This window comes from Sarcophilus harrisii, chromosome 1, assembly GCF_902635505.1.
Source record: "Sarcophilus harrisii chromosome 1, mSarHar1.11, whole genome shotgun sequence".
NCBI classification, from domain to species: Eukaryota; Metazoa; Chordata; class Mammalia; order Dasyuromorphia; family Dasyuridae; genus Sarcophilus; species Sarcophilus harrisii.
Window position 1 is genome coordinate 545,028,412 of NC_045426.1, and position 24,588 is coordinate 545,052,999.

At 34.9% G+C, this 24,588-nt stretch overlaps 1 protein-coding gene across 5 annotated transcripts in view; it reads left to right on the forward strand.

Moving 5' to 3' along the window:
• The window catches only part of ATXN1 (ataxin 1), a 508,201-nt gene that overhangs the window by 122,008 nt on the left and 361,605 nt on the right, over positions 1 to 24,588 (forward strand). For all 5 annotated transcript variants that reach the window (XM_031946815.1, XM_031946814.1, XM_031946812.1 and 2 more), the window contains one exon: positions 2,555 to 2,679. The gene's annotated coding sequence lies outside the window, so the exon portion shown is untranslated. The remainder of the gene's footprint in view (positions 1 to 2,554; positions 2,680 to 24,588) is intronic.

A 24,588-nucleotide genomic window follows, 5' to 3' on the forward strand; every position in this document is an offset into this window, starting at 1 on the left:
TCATGAATCTGAATATTCCCCCCCCCCAAAAAAACTTTTGTTTCCATAATGGAATTTTCTTTCCTTGTTATCTTTCAGAATTATGATTTAGGATGATTTAATCGTGTATCAACATGCTAACTCTTCCTCAAACATTTGAGTGGGTGCTAAGATGGTGAAAAGAGCTAAAAAGAGCTCCAAGAACAGATGAAATCAATACAATACTACTTCATTGTAGAAATTTATTGGCTGAATGAATGGAAAAAAAAAAACATTTATTAAGTTCTTACTATGTGCCACTTACTATAAGCACTAAGACTATGCCTAAGACAGTCCTTGCTTTAAAGGAGCTTCTACGCTAGTTAAAGAAGACAGAAAGTGAAAAACAGTTCAGATACAGGGGAGATGGACTAGCCAGGAATAAATTATAAAGGCCCATTGGTGCTGCGGCAGTACTGTGTATGACAAAGCCAAAAACTCCTTAGGTTTTATCAGGAGATCGGATAAGAGTCTTAGGAATCTATCATAGTCTTTAAAAGGTAAGAGGACACAAAAACACCCAAACTACTCTTAGACATTTTCAGATAATTTTATCCCCTCCATTCTATTCATTGGCTTGGCAACAGAATTCAACATAAATCACATGAATCAATCTATTTAGCTTTCACTTATTTGTTTTATCTTTCTCATTACCATTAGAAAGTATTTATTAAATGGTTTCGTTATGCCTGAGTAGGATTATATGTAAAACTTGGGGAGGGGGAAGTGGGAGTTCTAGAAAATAAAACTTTTTCATCTTCAAAGGACTTTCCAAGTATTAGTGAATTATATGTAGTAAACAGGTATTATCTTTCTTTGTTTAAAGTTGATACACTTGAGGTGAGAACATTAATGATTGACTCAGAAGCTTAGAAGCAGAGAGGGTAGAGTTTGGAGGTCAGGGGATGACTGGCAGCTCATCCTTGGCTATGAGTAAGGGCTGAAAACTGTACCCCACTTACTTTCCTGATTAAAATGGAAAGAGCAAACACGTTAGCCAAAAAATGAAGATAATGTTTTTATACTATTTCTTCAAACAAGGGGAAAAAATATTTTTAATGGAACATTAGAAAAACCATCGTTTAGACTTATACTCCGTCATGAGCATGGTGAACACAAGGACAGTGATCTGTTGTGGCTCAGGTGTATAGGCTTGAGTAGCTTTATGTAACTTATGTCTTATGATCCTCCTGTCTTTGCATTTTATCCTCATTTTACTCATGAGGAAAATGATGCTTAACTGACTTACCTGTCATCACACAACTAGCCATAAGGGTGAGGCTCTCCTGACTGCAAATCCAAAACCCATTCAACTCTTTATCTCCAATTGTTAGTACTGTCTTTTCTTATACTTTTCCCAATAAACATCACAAAATAACTGAGCAAATGAAAACTTAATAAAAACAACCACTGCTTGGCACCTAACCTCTCTATTTAGTCCCCTCTTTGCTATCAGGCAAATTTATGACTTATCAAGGCCTTATGTACAAGTTACATAAGTTTTAAAAAAAAACCTCGTATCAAGATATTAATTATAGTTTAAATCATTTTGATAATCCCTTACAACCTTTTGCTGTCATAATATGTCATGCTGAAAGAATTTATCCCAAGACCTCATTGACATCTGGTAGCTCTCTAAATGATGTTTCTGCTATTTTAGCATTAATTTTAATTTCATGACTTATCTCCCATATTGAGAGGAAGCCTGGTACATAGAAGTCTCTGACCTTTGAGTCAGGATTACCTGAATTCAAGTGTTGCCCTTTGACACATAACTAGCTATGCCAACATGATGGCAAACTTAGTTTTGCTTTGCCCCCTAACAACTAAGATTACAAGTTACCAAGAAGCTGCAGACTTGCATAGCTGGAGGGGTATTTCTACACTAGAATTTCCTGTCACTGATGTTATCACAAATTTGGACCCCTAGAACCTCTCCTATTATCTTCTACAAGGTTGAGCCTGTGTTTTGTTCATCTTTGTGTTCCTCTCAGTATATCTAATATTGTGTTTTGCACATGCTATCATACATGTTTAATGAATGAATGAAAGAAAGAATTAATTTGAAACACATCAATTTCTTACACATTCTGGAGCTAAACTCTTCCATGTCATTAGGCAGCCATTCAGACTTTGCACAGACTTTTAAAGAATGAGAACTGTACTCTGAAGGCTAATCTCATCTTTAAATTTGCATATTTGATTTTTTTCCACAAGTAAGTCTTCATTTTTATAACTGTCTCAATTGGAGTATATATACCTTGATGTTTATTTAATTTACTAATATTTATTGCCTTAGGGTTTAAAAACTATTTTCAGATGTTTTAGGTTGTCACTAAAAGTTACCCCAAAAGGACTTGATGTAGATCAGTTGTCTGATAGCTGGTATGCTAGTGATGAACATGCTTGTTTGAGGTTATAAGATACATATTTGAAAAAGGCCAGGGATTTCCCCAGAGCCACCAAACAAACACTTGAAGTGGCATTTTCATTCTGACGTCTTGTCTTGATTGTTTTTGTTTTTATTATACCACAGAATATTGGAGCACAATGAAAGAGTTTATTCCCAGGCCTCAGGAGAAATTCAGCTGTACCCAGTAAGAAGGAGAGCAAGGATAGAAAAAAGCTACACGAATGATCTTGAAAAATACATGATTTTAGGTAAGTCTTCTGAACACAAAGATAGTACATATTGGCTTTTAATTTCATTAACTATCATTTATTTTGTGTCCCAGAACATCTTATTAGAGTGTGTAGCTATTTCTGTTATTTCTGTCCAACACAAGCAGTAGGATATTGGAAGATTTGTTTTCTTAATGAAAAAGCCAAGTAATACAACCCGGTACATGGTGTCTTTATTTCAGAAATTAACAAAATGATACTATCTGAATAAATGTTTTTTTTGTTGGTAGGAAGATCATATCCAGCTGCCATTTTATGTGAGAATACCAGGATTAACAAAACAAAGAGTAGGATCTAGTTCAAATTCTACCTCTGGTACTTATCATGTGTTGGACTTTGGCTCAATCCTCTCACCTCATATTGATCATTTAGTTTTCTCAGGTTTCAAATAGATAAGACTGAGTGAATTGGACTTCAAGGCCTCTGAAGCCCCTCCCTACTCTAGGTCTATAATCTTATCACTAAGGGAGATTCCTTTCTTTGGACTGGAATGTCTGAGAATGAGTCAGTCAGTTTATTGGCAAGCATATGTTAAATATTAGCTATGTGACAGGCACTTTGCTGTGGATATGAAGACCAAAAATAATGGGATAGTTTTTCCTCTCATGGAGCTTACATTTTATATTACGTGGAGCTTATAGGAGAGATGTAACAAGTAAGAGTGAGATATAAGCAAAATAAACACTGTCATTTGAAGGAATCAGGAAGAGCATACTGAATGAAGCAGTACTTGAGCTAAGATTTGAAAAGAAATGGAAGCTTCAAGAAGTTGAAATGAGAGGAAGGAAGGAGATATGAGAGAGAGAAAGAGACAGAGACTCAGAGATACAATAGACAGAGAGAGACAGAAATTACAGGCATAGAGGAAAATCTTTGCCAAGACATGGAAGATTAATTATCTTAGGCAACAAGGTAGTGCAGTGGATAGAGTGGGGAAGCCTAAATTCAAATCTGGCCACAGATTCATATTAACTCTGTGACTCAGGACAAGTCATTTGTGCTCTGTCTGGCTCAGTTTCCGCATCTGTAAAATGAAGATATTACCTACTTTCCATATCATTTGATTTGTGAAGATCAGATGAAATATATTTGTAAAGTGTCTGACAGGTAATTTACATTTAATGAATACTTTCTTCCTTCTTTCTTATATGAACATAATCAGAAGGCTTGACTGGAGCTAGCCACATGAATTTTAGTAAAAGACCTATGTCAGAGGACCTGCAATTAAATCTAACTTTTTTACTGACTGGCTGTGTGACCTTGACTGTCTTTAGGTGCTTTCTAAGGATTCTTCCAGCTTTAGATCTGATAATCTTTCGTGGCAATTCATCATGAAATGAATGGGAAAGTACCTCTTATTCAGAGCATCCAAAGTCCTTTACTCCTTGGGCGGCAATTTTAGCTAGTTAGAAGTAGTCAGAAGTTTTAGGAAGGAAGTAAACTACCCCTGAAACTAGCTATAGCAATAATCATTAAAACCATGATAGGTAACAAGAAAACTAAATGCATCACCCTATGTGCCCTTAGAACTGCCTCCCTCTCATGAATACAAGTAGTAAAAAGAATGAAATGATTTTTTTCAATCATTGTTCACATAATGAGAAATGGTTATTTGCAAAATGGTTAAGTTTTATAGTTTAAACTTGTGGAATTCCTTGCTACTACAAATACTAATGACCCAGTTCTTTGATAAGTGAGAAACTACATTTTCTAAGGGTGATAATATACCCCCACTTAGGAGATAGAGAGATAGTTATAGAATGAGCTGATTAGAAATGACAAAGAGGCTTCATTTGGGCTTTTGCTATTTCCTTTTCTATAGGAAATCTATAGTTTCCCTGCTGCTTTTCATGGTCTAGATAGCTTACCTGCCACCCTTTCTCCCTGTGAAATCTGTAATTGCTGTTTATATTTAGTGGCATTTATTTTTCCCCTTATTTCTAAACATCCTCTTTCTGAAGTTGAACTGAGAGCAACACTTTGAATGATGCTTGGATGTCACTCTGGTTAGCAGCTGGCTGCCTGCCTCTGAATGTGGTGCCTTATTTGGGTTTCATAACTGCATTTTTTCTCTTACAAATGTTAAATTATGAAGTGCAGGAAACCACATGAATGCAACATTAAGATAGAAAATTCAAACCCAATTAGGTCAGAAAATGCTAGTGTTAAAATTCTCCTGGTAACAATATCTTCCCTGAAATCAATGTGAAAAGCACATTTTACCTGTGGGCTGCTGCAGTTCCATGAGTTGTATGTGTCATAATATCCTCATCTCCATTTATGCTGCATCTGCACATGTTTTCTATATCATACTGAATCATAAGTTTTGGTCATGCTCCATTGTGTGCTACCCTCCCTTTCCTGCTGGAGATCCAAATTCTACCCATCCATCAAGACCTCGCTCAACTTCATGGAATCTTGGCTGATTCTTCTAGTTCTCATTAATCTCCCTTTCCTTTGAACTGTTATAACCCACAGCCTACACCACATAATTTAGCATTTAATCATATACCTCTATATGTCTTCATCTATCCTTTGCTCCTTCCCTCCACTCTCAGAGGATAACATAGTTTTCCTTCTTGCCACATTCCACATATCCTTGCTCTCATCCTATGTTTTATGAGATCTTGTTCCATCTCTCTTTCTGTCTCTCTCTTTCTCTGAGTCTGTATCTCTCTCTGTATCTGTGTGTTTCTGTCTCTCTATCTCTGTCTCTCTGTCTCTGTCACTGTGTCAGTATCTCTATCTCTATCTCTTTGTCTTTGTTTCTGTCTCCTTCTGTCTCTGTCTCTCAGTGTCTGTCTTTGTTTCTTTCTCTCTGTGTCTCTGTTTCTTTATCTCTGTCTTTGTATCAGTCTGTTTCTCTTCCCTCTTTTTAAAAACTGGTTCCTTTTGTCTACTATTTGCCCATATCTTCTCAGTTTTTCCTTATCCATAAAACAAGAAGAGTGATATCAGTTCCATTAAGTGCTCTTCTAGCTCTAAATCTTTGATCCTATCATTCTGTATGAAAAACAAATGCAAGAAAAATCTAAACCTTCCCTTCATTGTTCTGTTCCCTCAAACTTTATATGTCCTAGCTATTCACTGTTAAACTTCAAAAGAGAATAATAGTCTTTACTTATTGCCTTATCATCTATTCATTTTAAAAACATGTAAATTAAGTTCCCTGTCCCATCTCTGTTGAAATTGTTTTTCCCAATACTAGTCCATAGTACTTTAAGTGGAAGAATAGTTATTCATCTGTATTATTCAAGAGACTATCCTTTACCAATGAAATCACAATTCTGGGTTGTGGTCTTCTCTGACATCTTAAATGCCAAATTTAGTGGATTTTTGTTAGTCCTTATTTTGGGGATATTTTTTACAGCAATTGACAAGTATTGACTACTGATTCATTGATCCTCTCTTTTTGGCTTCTCTCTTTGTCGCTTCCTGGTTCACTTTCTATTTCCCTGACTGTTCCTTCTAAGTATTGTTCATTTCCCTCCTTCAGTTCTTCAAATGTGAAGTTCTCTCTAGGACCTTCCCCATTCCTTCTTTGCCTCTTTATACTCTTTTTAACTGAAGACACCATTTCCATGACTTTAATTATAATCTCTCTGAAGATAACTGCCAAATATTATCACCAGTTTCAATTTCTCCTTTGATTAGTACTTTTATATTTCTAACAGTCTGCTATGTATTTTTATCTGTATATCTTGATGGCACCTCAAATTCAACTTGTCCCAAACTCAATGTATCATCTTCCCACTTCCTTCCTAACTTTCCTATTTGTTTTGATGGCATTAATATCCTCTGAGTCACCCAAGCTTGAGTATTCATCTTTGTTTGTTTTCTTCTCACTTACCACATCCAACCATTTGCTAAGTTCTGTTCCCCATCTATCAGAACCAATCCTTATCTCTACTCAGAATGCTAATTCAATTTGTCTCCCACTCAGATGCCAGTGATTTTCCTTAAGCATTTATGACCATGTAACCCCCTCCTTCTGTCAATTCAATAAACTTCAACAGCTCTCTTACCTTGGGATCAAATATAAAATCCTATTTGGCATTCAAAATCCTTTCCAATCTGTCCCTTCCTACCTCTCTATTCTTCTTATATTTTATTTCCCTAAATGTACTTATACAATATAGTTATACTGACCAGAATAGCCTCCTTGATTTAAAAGTCTAACTGTGTCATTCTTATCCTCATTATCCTTCATTGATTCCTTGTTGCCTATAGGTCAAAACAAAAATTCCTTAGCCTGACTTTTACAGACTTCACCATTGGGTTATAGTCTTAAATCCCATTCCCCATTATGCATTCCGCATTCCAGCCAAAGTAGTGTACCAGCTATACCACATTCTTAGGACATTCTCTCTCTACCATTTTGAAACCTTTTTCTTTAAGATCTAGCTCTTGTGCATCCTCATTTCATCATTCTGCTGAGTCAGTGATCTCTATTGCCCCTACCCATTTCTACTCTGCAGTGTTTTATTTATTTACTTGTCTGATCCATGTGATTCCTAGTTACAGACATTTTAGTGACATTTATAATCCTTCAAGAACACTGTCCATCTCTTTTAGAACTTCTGCAATATTTTCTCCATCTACTTCTGACCTTCCAACAGAGATAGCACCTTCTGAAGAGAGCTGGTGCCGCACCAGGAATCAGCCTGCCACTTCTAGAACCATAGACATCAGAAATGAGTATTATAGGATTCCTAGTTCTAAGGGACCATAGGATTTCCTTTGGGCAATTTCTCCTTTTACAAGTAAGAAAAGTAAAATCCAGAGAGTGTAAATGATTCACACAAGATTATTTAGGTAGTATGGAACAGATCTGAACTTGGACCTTGTTCTTTGGACTACTAACATAGCTGTTCTTTCAATGCCACACCTGGCCTCTCTAAAGATTTGGAAGATCCTATCTTATAGCATCATAGATTAAGAACCAAAGGGACCTTAAATGGCATTGAGTCCAATCTTCATTATGGATGAGGAGAGGTAAAGATAGTGACTTGTCCAAAGTCACTCAACTTATAAGTATCTGAGATTTTACCTAGGAATTGAACCTAGATATTTCTGACTCAAAGGCTAAAACTATCCAGTATTCCATGACACTATATAAAGGGCTAGCAAGTCAGCCAAGGTGAAGCAGCAAACCCCCCTGAGGGATAATAAGGAAGCACCATGTGCCAGGAAAATCAATGTCACCATTATTTTGACTGCTCATTTCCAACAGATCCTGGTGTCCAACACCATGAAGCAAGATATCTGGGACTAGTTGTGTCCCTCAGAGTACTGGTTGCATTGCCAGACCAGATCCTGTAGGCATCATAAAGGAAACAATCTCTATGGAGAAAGTGGTCCACTTTTCTTGCCACCACCAGTATTATCTTCTGATCTGCTTCCCCCAGTTGGCGCCATTATCCCAGGAAACAATACCTGTGGACATATGTCCTGCCTTCTCTTTCTGTGGGTGCTTGCAGACATAGCTTCTGGAAAAACAAGTTTCTGCCAGAGTCTTTGACATTGTCATTTGGTTCAACATCAGAAAAATAAATTATTTCCTCAGTAAAGGGCTTACTTTGTACTCAGTAGATAGCAACTTTATTGCTGTATTCTGAAGATCAAGGGCTTTTTCTGTCCAACACTGAACTGAAACTTTTTCTGTGTGTTGTCTCCCTCATTAGGATGTGAGCTTCTTGCATGTGGGCACTAACTTGCTTTTCTTTTTGTTTCCTCAACACTTAACAGAGTGCCTTTGCTCATAATAAGCACTTAATATATGCTTTTTCATTAATTAATTCCTTCATTAATACTATAAGACAGTTTTTAATTTGAAGGCCTTAGTCTTCTCTGCTTCTCTTAGCATTTTAATTTGTCAATTTCAAATGTGAGATTTGGAGTTGTTAATTCATTGCCACGAATATTCTCATTACTCAAAAACATAGGACATAGAAATAGGGACAAATTAGAAAATTCAGGTTGGCTTGGGCAACTAGACCTTGAGATTTAAAATAATGAAGGGTAGAGGAGTCAGTGAAACCTGAATTTTGCATATCTATAAAATGGGGACTATAATAGTACACTTCTCAGGGCTGTTATAAAGCTCAAATAAGATAAAAATTTTAAATGTAAATTTTTCACAGTGCCTGGTATACATGAAGTATCATATAAATGTTATGAATTGTGATTTCTTTCTACTTTATTCTTTTCTTCCTTCTTCCATTCTTCTAGTAGGGTCAAGAGCCTATGTTTGGGGTCACTAAAATTTTTTTCCACTGTATAATTTTTGTTCTCCCTGATTATCTTTTCTTCATTTCTGATGAGAATCTTAGAACTAGGAGGAATACTATTCAGTCAGGAACTAATAGAAAGAGTTTTAGACTACTTTGTATGACAGAGAAAGAAACAGCACTTGTACATTTGGTGAATTATTAATTACTAAGTTAGTTACTAAGATAGCCACTAGTGTGACTGAATTCATCAGTTATTCTATAGTTTGGCATCAAATTTTGACTTTTGTATAAATATACTGTTACTAGAAGGAACTGAATTTAATTATTAATTTAGATGGGGATTTTATTTTTTTATTATTATATCTTTTCATTTACAAAACATATATATGTTTTTATCTGACCAAATTTTCCCCTCCTTCTCCCCATGTCCTCCCCTAGATGGCAGGTAGTCCAATACATGTTCATTATATTAAATTATATGTTAAATCCAATATATGTATACATATCTATATAGTTATCTTGCTGCACAAGAAAAATCGGATCTAGAAAGAAAAAAAAACCTGAGAAAGAAAACAAAAAATCAAGCTAACAAGAACAGAAAGAGTGAATATGCTATGTTGTCCACACTCAGTTCCCATAGTCCTCTCTCTGGGTATAGATGGTTCTCTTCATTACTGGATAATTGGAACTGGTTTGAATCTAGAGATTAAAAAAAAATAAAATGAACTCATTTTCTCCATATAGGGGGTAAAGTCACTCCCACTTTATTCTAAGCTTAAACCTAATCCAATATGACTTAGACAGAAGATAACCCAAGTTAAATAGGAAGTAGGGGTTTTTTTTCCTCCTTTTTTTCCCTCAGCTAATAGGGGGGAAAAGATGTTTTTGAAATGAACTCAAGTGGTTCCCAAAGCAACTGGTGTTAAGTAGAAATGAGGCTTTTATAATATGTGTGCTTCCTGATGACCTGTTTTTGGTTCTTCGGTGTGGATTCTTTCAAAGGAGGGGAGGAATGTTTCTTTTGTGAATTGAAAGGAGAGCAAGTGCTCTTTTAGCCCCATTATAAAATCGTTCATTTGTTTACATAAATGTGTAAGCTTTTGTTAAATGGTTTCTGGGTAAAGGGACAATAGGGACATGGTTGTGCAGCTGAAAGAATGTATAGATATAATAAAGCCATAATTTCTGTCAGACACCAGGAGTTTCGGTTCCTAATTTGCAGGACCTGCTTAGCACTGTGTAGTTGTTCATTGAATATCTTTGTTATTAGTAGCCATAGACTCTTTAAAAACAAACAATAAACTGATGCTGAAAATATATTTACATAGTTGGAGACCCCACAAAACTTGTTTTTGGCATAATACATTCTTGAAAGCAAAAAAAAAAAAAGAAGAAGAAGAAGAAGAAAGTAAATTTCCATGGAGCTCTTTAAACTGTAAGTACAGCTTTTTGAAGATTATCAATATGAATGGAGTTTAGTCCATAGTGCAATTCATTCTCCTCCTCCCCCACTCTCCCTCTCCCCACTCTCTACCTTTGCCTGTCACTGAAAAGCTGTTCAGAGGCATTCCTATTTAAAGTGGCTTTCATTTATTCCAAATATCCAGACCGATGCTTCAGAGACTCATTTCCTAAAGTATTACAAAATATGTCTTTAGCTGACTCTTGCATGTAATAGGCCTTTATTGTTTATTAAATGTTTTAATGAATGAATGAATGACTATTGACCCCTTCTGGCTAGACCTTTTTAATGATAAAATCATAGAACGAATAAATGTATTTATATTTCACAAAAGCTATTTGGCTTGTCAGGGCTGTTAGGAAATCTTACTAATTCAGGAAATTGGGTGAATTTTCTGACACTAAGAAACATACAAACAGATGCCTCTTTATTTTATAAGCTTTTTCACATTGGCAACTGTCAAGGAGTTTTGAAGAGAGGTATTTGCCTGTGAGTGAAATGGAAGTAATTCAGAATTAACTTGCATATTGTTGGAGTCCCTTTTGGAAGAAGATCATCCAGAAGTATCTAGATGAACCTTGTAGTGAGTCATTAGATGAACTGTCAGATAAAGTCAGCTGTGCCTTTTGTTCTGTTATAATGACAAAGAGCAGGTTTTTGAGGTGTACACCAAAGTATCATGGATTATGACTAAAAGGAACATTCCAGGTCAGCTAATCCATTTCCTTCATTTTATAGATGAGGAAAATGAGGTCATGAAAGGTTATGTAACTTACTTGGGGTCACACAAAAAGTAGTTAAGTAGTAGAACTGGGATTTGTATCCAGACTAATGCTCGTTTTGCTGATCATAACTCTTGTCAAATTTTCAAGAAACAAGACCAAATTCTAAAGAGGCTATGATATATGTTAGGAAGAGTACTTAGAATTAGAAGTTGTTCATTTGTTTCAATCATGTTTGACTCTTTGTGACCCTATTTGGTGTTTTCTTGGCAAAGATACTAAAGTGGTTTGTCTTTTCCTTTTCCAGCTTATTTTACAGATGAGGAAACTGAGGCAAACAGGATTAAGTGATTTGCTCAGGGATACACAGCTAGTAAGTGTCTGAGGCTAGATTTGAACTCATATCCTCCTGACCTCAGGTCTAGCACTCTGTGCACTATGGCACTAGCTGTCTCCACCTCCCCTAAAAATCAGAAATTCTGCATCCAAATCCTAGTAGGTTTTCCACTTTGTGTGCTCTTACAGAAGTCATTTGATTTTTTTGGAACCTCAGTTACCTGACCTGTCCATTGAAGGGCTGGACCAGATGATCTCTAAGGACTCTTTCATCTCCAAATCCTAAGATCCTAGGGTTGATAGAGTTTTGAGCATTAGTGAATTCTGTCTTTAATTAGGACAAATTAAATTTAATCTTTAAGGTTATTGGGAATTGCTTTTAAATAATACATATCACGTCTGATGAATTAGATCACAGATTGCCATGCCCAATATACTAACAGTATTATATGGATTTGTGTTTTTCCTAAGATGAATTTGGAATTGGAAAAAATAAAAACTTGATAGCTGAATAAATGATAAATGCATCATTTTCATTTGTAAAATATAGAAATATATTCATTACTATTTTGTTGTTTCCTCAAACCTATGTGGCAAATATAGCAGAAAACAAGAAAGCTATCTTGACTTGAATAAAATTAGAAGTAATTATCCAAATTACTTTGGCATCCTTTAAAGTTTCTTTTGAAAGGGAATAGGAAGATTCTTCCCCATCCCCCTACCCTCAACACTACTAGATGAAAAATAGGACTAAAAAAAAACCTTTTACTTACAGATGTGAACCAAAAATAGGAAACAAAATTTTGTTGAGATAAGTAAAGCCAGCGGCAAGGTAAACATACTCTATTTGGACCTGAATGCTAATACTAAGGATAATTTTTCAAAGAATATTCTCCCTCTCCCTGAACCCCATCCAAATGAGAGATAGGGAATAATCTTGTAGAGAAATTTTAATCAGTAATTTAGAATTTTGGCTTTATATATGCTTATAGGATCAAATTTAACACCATAAATTTAGAGCTAGAAGTGACTGTAAAAGGTCGTCTAGTCCAACCCCCTCATTTTATAGAGGAGCTATAAAATGATCTCAATTTTCTTGTCTACAAAATTAGGATGAAAATGCTGGACTGTTCTTTAGCTCAATTGCTTGAAACATAACACTGAACTGAATGTAATAGAAAATAGCACATAATATAGCAAGATGACTCACATACCTGATTATATCAATATCCTGCTCACTAATCTTTAGTTTCTTTTAGAATAAAATATTGATTCAGTATCTATTTTATTCTAGGTTTGTTGCATGCTACTTTATGAATAAGTCAATATCATATAGTATTAAAACAAAACCCTTTTACATTTAGAGGTAGAGTTTGTCATTTAGTCATTTTAGTTATATCCAACTCTTTGTTATTTGGAATGTTTCTTGGCATTTCTTGGCACTGAAGTGTTTTGCTATTTCCCTCTCCAGTTCATTTTATAGGTGAGGAAACTGAGGCAAAAGGGGGCTAAGTGAATGGCCCAGGGGTATACAGCTTCTAAGTGTCAGAGACTGGATGTGAACTCATGAAGATGACTCACTCCATCCAATTTGCCACCTCAGTTCAAATACCTGTTCTGCCACTTCCTATTCATTGACCCTGAGGAAGTAACTTTCTCTTTTTTTCTCAGTTTTTTAATCTATAAAATGAAGGAGTTAGACTTTTAGGTGATTTCTAATCTAAAGTCCCTTATAATTCTAAATCTTTTAAATTATGCTACTTCCACATTCAGTGGAAGTCTAACTAACTAACTAACTAAAGTCTAACTAAAGTAGACCATTACACATTATTTTGCTCTTTCCTTTCATTGCATATTTATTCCATCCCTCACCCCATAATGGACTCCTATTCCTTTCAAAAATCCCTTTCTTCCTCCATGAAGCCTTCCTCATATTCCCAATTGAAAGTCATCTTTCATAAGTCAGATTTCTTATAATAATTTATATGGACTTTTTGCATTTAGAACATCTTTTTTGTGTTTTACTGGATCATTATGTCTTATCATTTTGTCTTATTTTCTTGAATAGATGTCTGATTCCTTGAAAACATTGTTGGTACATGTCCTATTCATGTTGGTTTTCTCAGTGCCAAGTATCATCCTTTTCATATCATAGGCATACGATAGTTGTTTGTTGAATTGAAATGAATGACATAAGTTTTAAATGTTTTATGTAGATTTCTTTCTCCATTTCACACATTCTGCTTGAGAAATCTCATAACAGAAATGCCTGAGATTTTATTTTGTATTGTTGCTGTTGTGGTATTTTCTGATCCTTGGGCAGTGTTTTTGGTATGACCTGACATGACTAAGGATGTTCTGAGTTATTTTCTAACATTGAAGACATTAAAATGACACACAACTGTGGTCTTCATAATTTACTGTTGCAGTGCATTTGATTTAAGATGGGTGCTGCCCTCACTTGCATTGGTTTTGTGTTTGTCACTATTTGGAAGCATTCTAGTTGTGCAGTGACAAAGGCACTCAACTGCTGCAGTTTTCCTTTTCCAGGTATCTAACATGGTTTCTACCCACTTTGAGCCATTTTTAGCAAAGCATTATCCAGTGAACCAATATTATGATATTTCACTTGATGACCTATCAAAATAATCCATCAAAGAATAATCTTCCTAGTTACATTCAGGGTCACTCTCTCTCTTAAAAAAAAGAAAATTATGGGGTAAAGCCATGATGACAGAGAGGACACATGCTTCTTTCTGAGCTCTCCTACTACCCTTACATTAATTACGAAATTCAGCCTCTGAAATAGTGCTGGACTGGCAGAACTCATGAATATTGGGAGTGCAGCAAATTACCAGCAAAAGATAATTTTGAAGATCTCCAGAAAAGGTCTGTTTTGGTGGTAGGGGAGGAGGAGGCCATGGACAGGCAGGGAGGCAAAGCAAAGAGGCCAGCACACACTCAGCAGACTCGGGGCTAGGTGTGGTCTCCACAGGGCAGTACAGATTCTGTGCTGAGGAGGTTCTATAGGAAGGACTCTACCACAGTGTTGTCTACTCCACCCTGGTTGCAAGCCAGCAGATCAGCAGAGAAGTTATTAAAACATCCAACACAAATGCAAAAGGTAAAGAGTGAACCCCCAAGCACTGGAGTCTCACAGGACCTGGCCATGCTCACCCAGCACTGGAATTGGATCAGCATGATCCCAGTGTAAAAGTCCACTGCTGCTTCGTGCTGCCTATAGAGGAGGCCTGGAAAGCCTTCCTTGCCCTAAAAGCAGATCCTAACTTTTAAAAAAATGTAGAAAGGCAAAGTAACCTCAAACTAAAGACAGCTTCTATAGTGAAACAGAAGAACAGATTTCAAACCCTAAGGAGACTAAAAGCAGCTTGTTTACAGATAAAGCCCCAAAGGGGGATATGACTTGGTCCCCACCACACAAGGCTCTCCTAGAAGAAATTTAAAAGGATCTTAAAAGAGAGCTAGAAGAAAAATGGGGAAAGGAAAGAAAAACTTTGCAAGAGAATTTGGAAAAGGAATATAACTTATTAAAAGTTAGAGTGGAAAAATAAAACAACTCCCTGAAAAACAGAATTTATGAATTGCAAAAAGTAAAGAACTCCCAGGAAAACAGAATTTGTCAATTGGACAAAGAAAATAACTCCTTAAAAATATTGTGAAATGGGAAAAAATTCTATAGAACAAAACAACTCATTTAAAAATTCAATTGGACAAATACAAAAAAAAATAATAAAAACAAAAAAGTAAATGAAGAAAATAATTCATTAAAAATCAGAACTAAACAAATGGAAATAAATGACTTGGTGAGACATCAAGAATCAGTCAAGCAAAACAAAAAAAAGAAAAAAGAAAAAATAGGAAAAAATGTTAAATACCTACTTGGGAAAACAACAGACCTGGAAAATAGGAGAGATGATGTAAGGATTATTGGACTCCCTGAAAATCATGATGAAAAAAAGAGCCTAGACACTATTTTTTAGGAAGTGATCAAAGAGAACTGCTTAGATGTTATAGAATCAGAAGGTAAAATAGCCATTGAAAGAATTTACCAAACACCTCTTGAAAGAGACCTCAAAATTAAAACTCCAAGGAATATTGTGGCTAAATTTCAGAACTATTGGACCAAAGAAAAAATATTACAAGCAGCCAGAAAAAAAAAATTCAAATACCAAGGAGCCACAATAAGGATTACTTGGGATCTAGCAGCTTCCAATTAAAGGATTAAGGAGCCTGGAATATGATATTCCAAAAGGCAAAGGAACTTGGAATACAGCCAAGAATTAAACTACCCCGCTAAACTGAGCATTTTCTATCAGGGAAGAAGATGAACATTCAGTGAAATAGGTGAATTCCATTTATTTCTAATGAAAAGAGCAGAGCTAAACAAAAAAAAATTGATCTTCAAACATGGACTCAAGAGAAGCATAAAAGGGCAAAAAGAACTTTTGAGGGCTATATTTCTGTTGTGGGTATACATAGAGAGTGTATGTATAATTTGATTTTATTGTTATAATATAAAAAAGGAACTAGAGGTGGAAAGGGGATTGTATCAGAAAAAGGGAAAATTGGAGGCAAAAAGAGGGAAATTACATCTCACAAAGAGGAAAAGGAAACCTATTGTATTTGAGGGAAAGAAGAGAGGAGTATGAATATTGTGTGAATCTTACTCTCATCAGATTTGGCTCAAAGAGAAAATATTAGATATTTTGGTTTACAGAGAAACTTCTCTCACTTTACTGAAAAGTGGGAGGAGAAAAGCAAAAAGGGAAGGGGTAGACTAGACAAAAGGGAATACAGAAATAACGGGAAAAGTATAAGAAAGGGGGAGGGCTGCTTGAGGCAAGCGGTGCCCATGAGCTAAATACTGGGAAGGGGAGTAAGGGGGAAAGAAAAGAGAAAAATATAATCTGGGGTTAATAAGGTGGCAGGAAATACAGAACTAATAGTTTTAACCATAAATGTGAATGGGATAAATTCTCCCATAAAGTGGAGGTAGATAGACCAGAATCCTACTTTATGTTGTTTACAGGAAACACATTTAAAGCAGGATGATACATACAAAGTAAAAGTAAAAGGCTGAAATAGAATCTACTATGCTTCAGGTGAAGTAAAAAACAAACAAACAAACAAACAAAAAAAAAAAAAAACAGGGGTAGCCATCCTGATCTCAGATCAAACAAAAGCAAGAATTGATCTAATTAAAAGAGATAAGGAAGGGCACTGTAATTTGCTAAAAGGTACTATAGATAATGAAGCAATATCAATACTAAATATATATGCACCAAATGGTATAGCATCTAAATTCTTAAAGGAGAAGTTAAAGAGCTACAAGAAGAAATAGCAAAACTATAATAATGGGAGAGCTCAATCTTGTACTCTTGGAATTAGATAAATCAAACACAAAATAAATAAGAAAGAAGTTAAAGAAGTAAATAAAATACTAGAAAAATTAGGTATGATAGATCTTTGGAGAAATTTGAACAAAGACAGAAAGAAGTAAACTTTCTTCTAGGCAGTTCATAGAACCTAAACAAAAATTGACCAGATATTAGGACATAAAGACCTCAAAATCAAATACAGAAAGGCAGAAATAGTAAATGCATTCTTTTCAGATCATGATGTAATAAAAACTACATTCAGTAAAAAGGCAGGGGAAAATAGACTAAAAGGTAATTGGAAACTAAATAATCTCATCCTAAAGAACGAATGGGTGAAACAGCAAATAATAGCAGAATTAATCATTTCATCCAAGAGAATGACAATAATGAGAAAACATACCAAAATTAGTGGAATGCAGCCAAAATGTTAATAAGAGGAAATTTTATATCTCTAGAGGCTTACTTGCCTAACAGAGAAAGAGAAGATCAATGAATTGGGCTTGCAACTAAAAAAGCTAGAAAAAGAGCAAATTTTTAAAAACCCCAATCAAACACTAAACTTGAAATTCTAAAAATAAAGGAGAGATTAATAAAATTGAAAGTAAAAAAAACTGTTGAATTAATAAATACAACTAAAAGTTGGTTTTATGAAAAAAACAAAAAATAAATAAACCTTTGGTGAATCTGATTACCAAAAGGAAAGAGGAAAATCAAATTGTTAGTCTTAAAAATGAAAAGGGAGAACTTTCCATGAATGAAGAGGAAATTAGAGCAATAATTAGGAGTTACTTTGCCCAACTTTATGCCAATAAATTTGATAACCTAAGTGAAATGGATGACTACCTTCAAAAATATAGGCTTCCCAGGTCAACAGAGGAGGAAGTAAATTGCTTAAATAGTCCCATTTTAGAAAAAGAAAATTTTAAAGCTATTAATCAACTCCCTAAGGAAAAATTCCCAGGACCAGATGGATTTACATGTGAATTCCAGCAAACATTTAAAGAACAATTAATTCAAACACTATATAAACTATTTGAAAAAATAGGGAATGAAGGACTCCTACCAAATTCCTTTTATGACACAGACATGGTACTGATATCTAAACCAGGTAGGACAAAAACAGAGAAAGAAAATTATAGACCAATCTCCCTAATGAATATTGATGCAACAATCTTAAATAAAATATTAGCAACAAGATTAAAAAAAATCATCCCCAGGATAATACACCATGATCAAGTAGGATTTATACCAGGAATGCAAGGCTGGTTCAATATTAGGAAAATTATTAGCATAATTGACTATATCAATAACCAAATTAACAAAAACCATATGATCATCTCAATAGATGCAGGAAAAGCATTTGATAAAATCCAACACCCATTCCTATTAAAAACCTAGAGAGTGTAGGAATAAACGGACTCTTCCTTAAAATAGTCAGTAGTATCTATCTAAAACCATCAGTAAGCATCAGATATATTGGGGATAAACTGGAACCATTCCCAATAAGATCAGGAGTGAAACAAGGCTGCCCAGTATCACCATTACTATTCAATATTGTATTAGAAATGCTAGCTTTGGCAAGAAGTGGGGGTGGGGAAAGAGATTAAAGGAATTAGAGTAGGTAATAAGAAAACCAAATTATCACTCTTTGAAGATGATATGATGGTATATTTAGAGAACTCCAGAGAATCTACCAAAAAGCTAGTAGAAATAATCCACAACTTTAGAAAAGTTGCAGGATACAAAATAAATCCACATAAATCATCATCATTTTTATACATCACTCACAAAATCCAACAGCAAGAGATATAAAGAGAAATTCCATTTAAAATAACTGTCAATAGTATAAGATATTTGGGAATTTATTTGCCAAGGGAAAGTCAGGAACCATATGAGCAAAACTACAAAACACTTTACACACAATTAAAGTCAGATCTAAACAACTGGAAACATATTAAGTACTCTTGGATAGGTCAAGTGAATATAATAAAGATAACAATACTCCCTAAACTAATATATTTATTTAGTGCTATACCAATCAAACTCCTAAGAAACTACTTTACTGACCTAGAAAAAAATAACAACAAAATTTATCTGTAAGAACAAGAATTTCAAGGGAACTAATGAAAAAAATTCAAATGAAGGTGGCCTAGCTATACCCGATCTAAAATTATATTATAAAGTAGCAGTCATCAAAACCATTTGGTACTGGCTAAGAAATAGACTAGTTGATCAGTAGAATAAGTTAGGTTCCCAGGACAAAATAGTCAATAACTATAGCAATTTAGTGTTTAATAAACCCAAAGATCCCAGCTTTTGGGATAAGAATTCACTATTTGACAAAAACTGCTGGGAAAATTGGAAACTAGTATAGCAGAAAATAGGCATTGACCCACACTTAACATCATATACCAAGATAAGATCAAAATGGGTTCATGACCTAAAGATAAAGAATGATATTATAAATAAATTACAAGAACATAGGTTAGTTTACCTCTGAGATCTGTGGAAGAGGGAGGAATTTGTGACCAAAGAAGAACTAGAGATCACTATTGATCACAAAATAGCTAATTTTGATTATATTAAATTTAAAAGTTTTTGTACAAACAAAACTAATGCAAACAAGATTAGAAGGGAAGCAATAAACTGGGAAAACATTTTTACATTCAAAGGTTCTGGTAAAGGCCTCATTTCCAAATTATATAGAGAATTGACTCAAATTTATAAGAAATCAAGCCATTCTCCAATTGCTAAATGGTCAAAGGATATGAACAGACAATTTTCAGATGAAAAAATAGAAATTATTTCTAGTCATATGAAAAAGTGCTCCAAATCACTATTGATCAGAGAAGTGCAAATTAAGACAACTCTGAGATACCACTACACACCTCAGATTGGCTAAGATGACAGGAAAAGATAATGATGAATGTTGGAGGGGATGTGGGAAAACTGGGATACTGATACATTGTTGGTGGAATTGTGAATGAATCCAACCATTCTGGAGAGTAATTTGGAACTATGATCAAAAAGTTATCAAACTGTGCACACCCTTTGACCCAGAAATATTTCTACTGGGCTTGCATCCCAATGAGATTTTAAAGAAGGAAAACCGACTGACATGTGCAAAAATGTTTGTGGCAGCCCTTTTTGTAGTGTCTAGAAACTGGAAACTGAATGGATGCCCATCAATTGGAGAATGGCTGAATAAATTGTGGTATATGAATGTTATGGAATATTATTGCTCTGTAAGAAATGACCTACAAGATGATTTCAGAGAGGGAGACTTACATGAATTGATGCTAAGTGAAATGAGCAGAACCAGAATATCATTATACATGGAAACAACAAAATTATACTATGATCAATTCTGATGGATGTGGCTTTCTTCAACAATGAGATGATTCAAACCAGTTCCAATTGTTCAGTATTGAAGAGAGTCAGCTACACCCAGAGAGAGAACTATGGGAAATGAGTATGGACCACGACATAGCATTTCCACTCTTTCTATTATTGTTTGCTTGCATTTTTGTTTTCCTTCTTGGGTTTTCTCTTTTTTTCTAGATCCGATTTTTCTTGTGCAGCAAGATAACTGTATAAATATGTGTGTGTATATGTGTGTATATATACACATATATATATATATGATGTAAAATACACTTTAATATATTTAACATGTATTGGACTACCTGCCATCTAAGGGAGGGGGTGGGGGGAAGGAGGATTAAAGTTGGAACAGAAGGTTTTGCAAGGGTCAATATTGAAAAATTACCCATGCATATGTTTTGTAAATAAAAAGCTATAATAAAAAAAGAAAATCATTAATAAAAATAAATGTCAGTAATGCTAAGCTCATATAAGTAAACCAGGGAAAGAGAAATTATTAAGGACTTACTTTATATTCTGAATACAAAACATAAAAGCTTAAATTAACATGAGATTTTTTCAATCCTCTGGGAAAAATCTTGAGAACAATTCTGATAATAATAACAGCAATAATAATATACCATTCTTTTCCATCATCTTTTTTTAGACTCCAAAGTAACTAGGATAGTGTAATTATTCCCATTTTTTAAAATGAAGTGGAAGCTGAGGCTTACTGACATTAAAGTGATTTTCAAGGTTACAAAAGTATCAGAAAAAAATTCAAATACATGTCTTGTAATTCTAAGCCCAGTGTTTTTTCTATTTTACCACATGACTTCTAAGTTTCTGAGAAAACTAATAGCTCAGCAAATGAATACACGACTTATTATCTCTATAATGGTTGTCAAAGTGTGATCCAGAGGGACCCCTCTGAGGCCCCTTTGAAGGATTTTTGAGGTTAGAACTATTTTCACAATTATATTAAAACATTTTAATTCTAATATGATAAATATTTTATTTTGTTGCTGAGTTATTTCAGTTTTGTCCTACTGTCTGTGACCTCATTTGGAGTTTTCTTGTTAAAGATACTGGAGAGGTTTATCATTTCCTTCTCCAGCTCATTTTGCAGATGACAAAATTGAGACAGACAGGGTTAAATGACTTGCCCAGGATCACATAGCTAGAAAGTCTCTGACACCAAATTTGAACTTGTGTTCCTGACTCCAGGACTAGTGCTTTATCCACTGTAGCACCTAGTTAAATATCTACAAAAATAATCTAAATAAGCAAAAGCTTTTTTGGGAGGATTTTTAGAGTGTAAAAGGGTCCTAAGCCAAAAAGCTTCGGAACTATTAGCCTGAATCATTCATAGAACCCACACTTAGCATATGTTGCCTTGTACTTTGTACACATCTTTTATTCTGAACTAAACTGAAAACTGAGGACTGGGATTATATTTTATATGTGTATTTTCCCATAATTCTTAGCCAACTGTCTTACAAGTCAAATATTTGTTGAATCAAATTTGACTCCTGGACTTAATATAGAACTGTGAAGGATAGAAACTGGGTGATGTCTTGCCTTTTATATCTCCTCCCTCAGTCCCCATGGTAAAGAACATTGCCTTCATTTCCCCCAAGGACATTGTTGACAAGTAGGCATTTGAAGACCCACAGGTTTTCAGTATAACACACACCTTCATTATCTCCCAGGAACTTGTGACTCTAGGATAGGAAAAGTGAATCAGCTTTTTAGGTTGTAGCTTGGGGCTATCAACATGGCAAGCTATTCAGATCTTTAGGTAAAGAAAACACTTCCTTTAACCCTCCATCTCCCCTGAGTATATCCAAATTTAATTCAATAAAAACATATCCTAGAATGGTTGAACCAGTATTTGCCTTTTTAGTGCTAAGCTGAGCTTGAAATGACACTTAGTTAAAAGAGAAATCGAATACAAGCCACCAAAATGCCATGATATAGAGTTTATAGCCAAATCTCTCTTGAAACAAACCCAATATTTAAACATTTAGATGTACAAAATTGTTAAATTTGGGGTGATTATCCTCTTCAAATTAGGGTTCCCTAGAGAATCCTTGTTAAATGCCAAACTCCCTTAGGGCATCTAAAGCAGGGACTGGCAGTTTTTCTGATGAAAGTCAATGTGGAGTTATTGGCACATCCCCTTCATTTCCACTTCTAAAGATGTGTCAAAAGTCACCATTCCTACAGCTTGCCAGGAAGACAGAGCTTTTCACCTTGGCATTCTACTTTGAAATTTTTGCCATATGATTATTTAAATGGAATTTAAAATGTGATTGATTTACAGAAATTTGATTCGCACAAATCCTTTTCAAGAATATATTTGTTGTATAAAGTAAAAGCACATTTATATAATTCTGATCACACTTTTGGAAGCTAGCCCATAACTAAAATGGAAAGTGATAGGAAGTGAGAACCTTTTTTTCTTTATCCATAAACGAAATAAAATTAAATGATATAGCAAAGATTAAGGTTTACAAAGACAAGCTTTCAAGACCCCACCTCTCAACTGACAAGTCTCTCATTCTTCCCTTTGTTCACTTCTGAAATGACTCAATCTGCCTGACTGCCTGTGTTCAATGATAGACAAAATAAGTGTAACTCCTGAACTACTTGCGCTATCATTTAAGCCTAAGAATGTCTTTCTGGGCAAAGTCCAAAGTGTTATAATTTTACTGTAGCAGTGGAATTGTAGTAGAGGTGAACATAATTCTTCTATTTATGTCTGGTCTTTCATGAGCCACAATTAAAAATAGTGAGTTGGCATAGCAAAGTGAATGTGTAAGCTCTTTTGCCCTGGCACCATGTTGATATTTCAAAAACCCGAAGAAAGAAATGGGTGGAAGTTAGAAAGAGACCTATTTAGGTTCTATGCTAAGTAGAAACTTCCTGCCAATTAGAGATTTCTTACAGTGAGATGGGATGCCTTGCCATAGGGGAATGGAGTTTAGTGGGCTCCTCCTCACTGGGAGTCTTTAAGGAAAGGCTGAATACTGACTTGTTGGAGATGTTGTGGAAGGCAGTCTTATCCAGGTACAACTTAAACTAGATGGCTTCTCAGGTCCCTTCTAACTCTGAGATTCTGTGATTCTGCAAAAGCCAAAGAAAGGCCTTACCAACTCTGAAAATTAGTGGGGCAGTAGTATCATTCTGGCTGGACAAGGTAAGGGTTTGCCATAGTGTAGGGGAAAACAAAATGATTCAGGAATCTCTATTCACAGAACTTCTTTTCTTTTTTGAGGAAAGGAAATTATGAATTAATTTAAGATTGAGACTCTTGAAAAGATTTTCTGCCTCCTTCACTGTTGTGACAGATCTGATCAGCTGGAGCTTCTTTTTTTTTCAGATATGATTTAGAGCCCAGCAACAGAAGTACTTTCTAGAGAGGGTCCTCCTCTTTGGCATTTCACATCTCCTTTTTGGCACTGCAAACCAACTATGTTAATGTCAAGGGCAATGGGCAGGGAAGATCTGACCATATGGTTTGGTTCTCTTTAGTCTGTGCTGTAAGTACATCAGGTTTATTATTCTTCCATTTTGTGTTCTGCTTTCTCCTTCAATGACCTGGTTGAATTGTTTTTTTAATTTTGTATGCTTACTCAAGGGACCCTTTTACAAATAGTTACTTCCAACAGTTGCTTAGGCAATATAGAGTACAGAATATGTACCACTTTGTAAAACAAATCCTTGTGGACTACCTTTTTCTTTGATACCTTTTGGAAGAATATGTCTAGCTGAGCTAATGAAAAAGAAAAGTGCTTTTTATCTTTAAAAAGTAATATAAAAACTTCATATTTTAATTCATTCAATTCAATTTGGTAAATATTGAGAGTGTAGAGGGGCTGAGCACTGTAATTAAACATGTCCTTAGATGATTATGTATACATACACACAGAGAGAAAATGTACACACATGATATGATATTACATTTTTCATTTCAAATTTATCTTCAGAATGTCATGTTTCTATTCATTTCTTTTTTATTAAAGCTTTTTATTTTCAAAATGTATGCATGAATAATTTTCATCATTCACCCTTGCAAAATTTTGTGCTCCAAATTTTTTCCCTCCCTTCCCCCTACTCCCTCCCTTAGATGGCAAGTAATCCAATATATGTTAAACCCATGCAATTCCTCTATACATATTTCCACAATTATTGTGCTGCACAAGAAAAATCAGGTCAAAAAGGGGAAAAATGAAAAAGAAAACAAAATGCAAGCAAACAACAAAAAGTAAAAATACTATGCTGTGATCCACACTCATTTTCCACAGTCTTCTTTCTGGGTACAGATGGCTCTCTTCATCACAAGACTATTGGAACTATCCTGAATCATC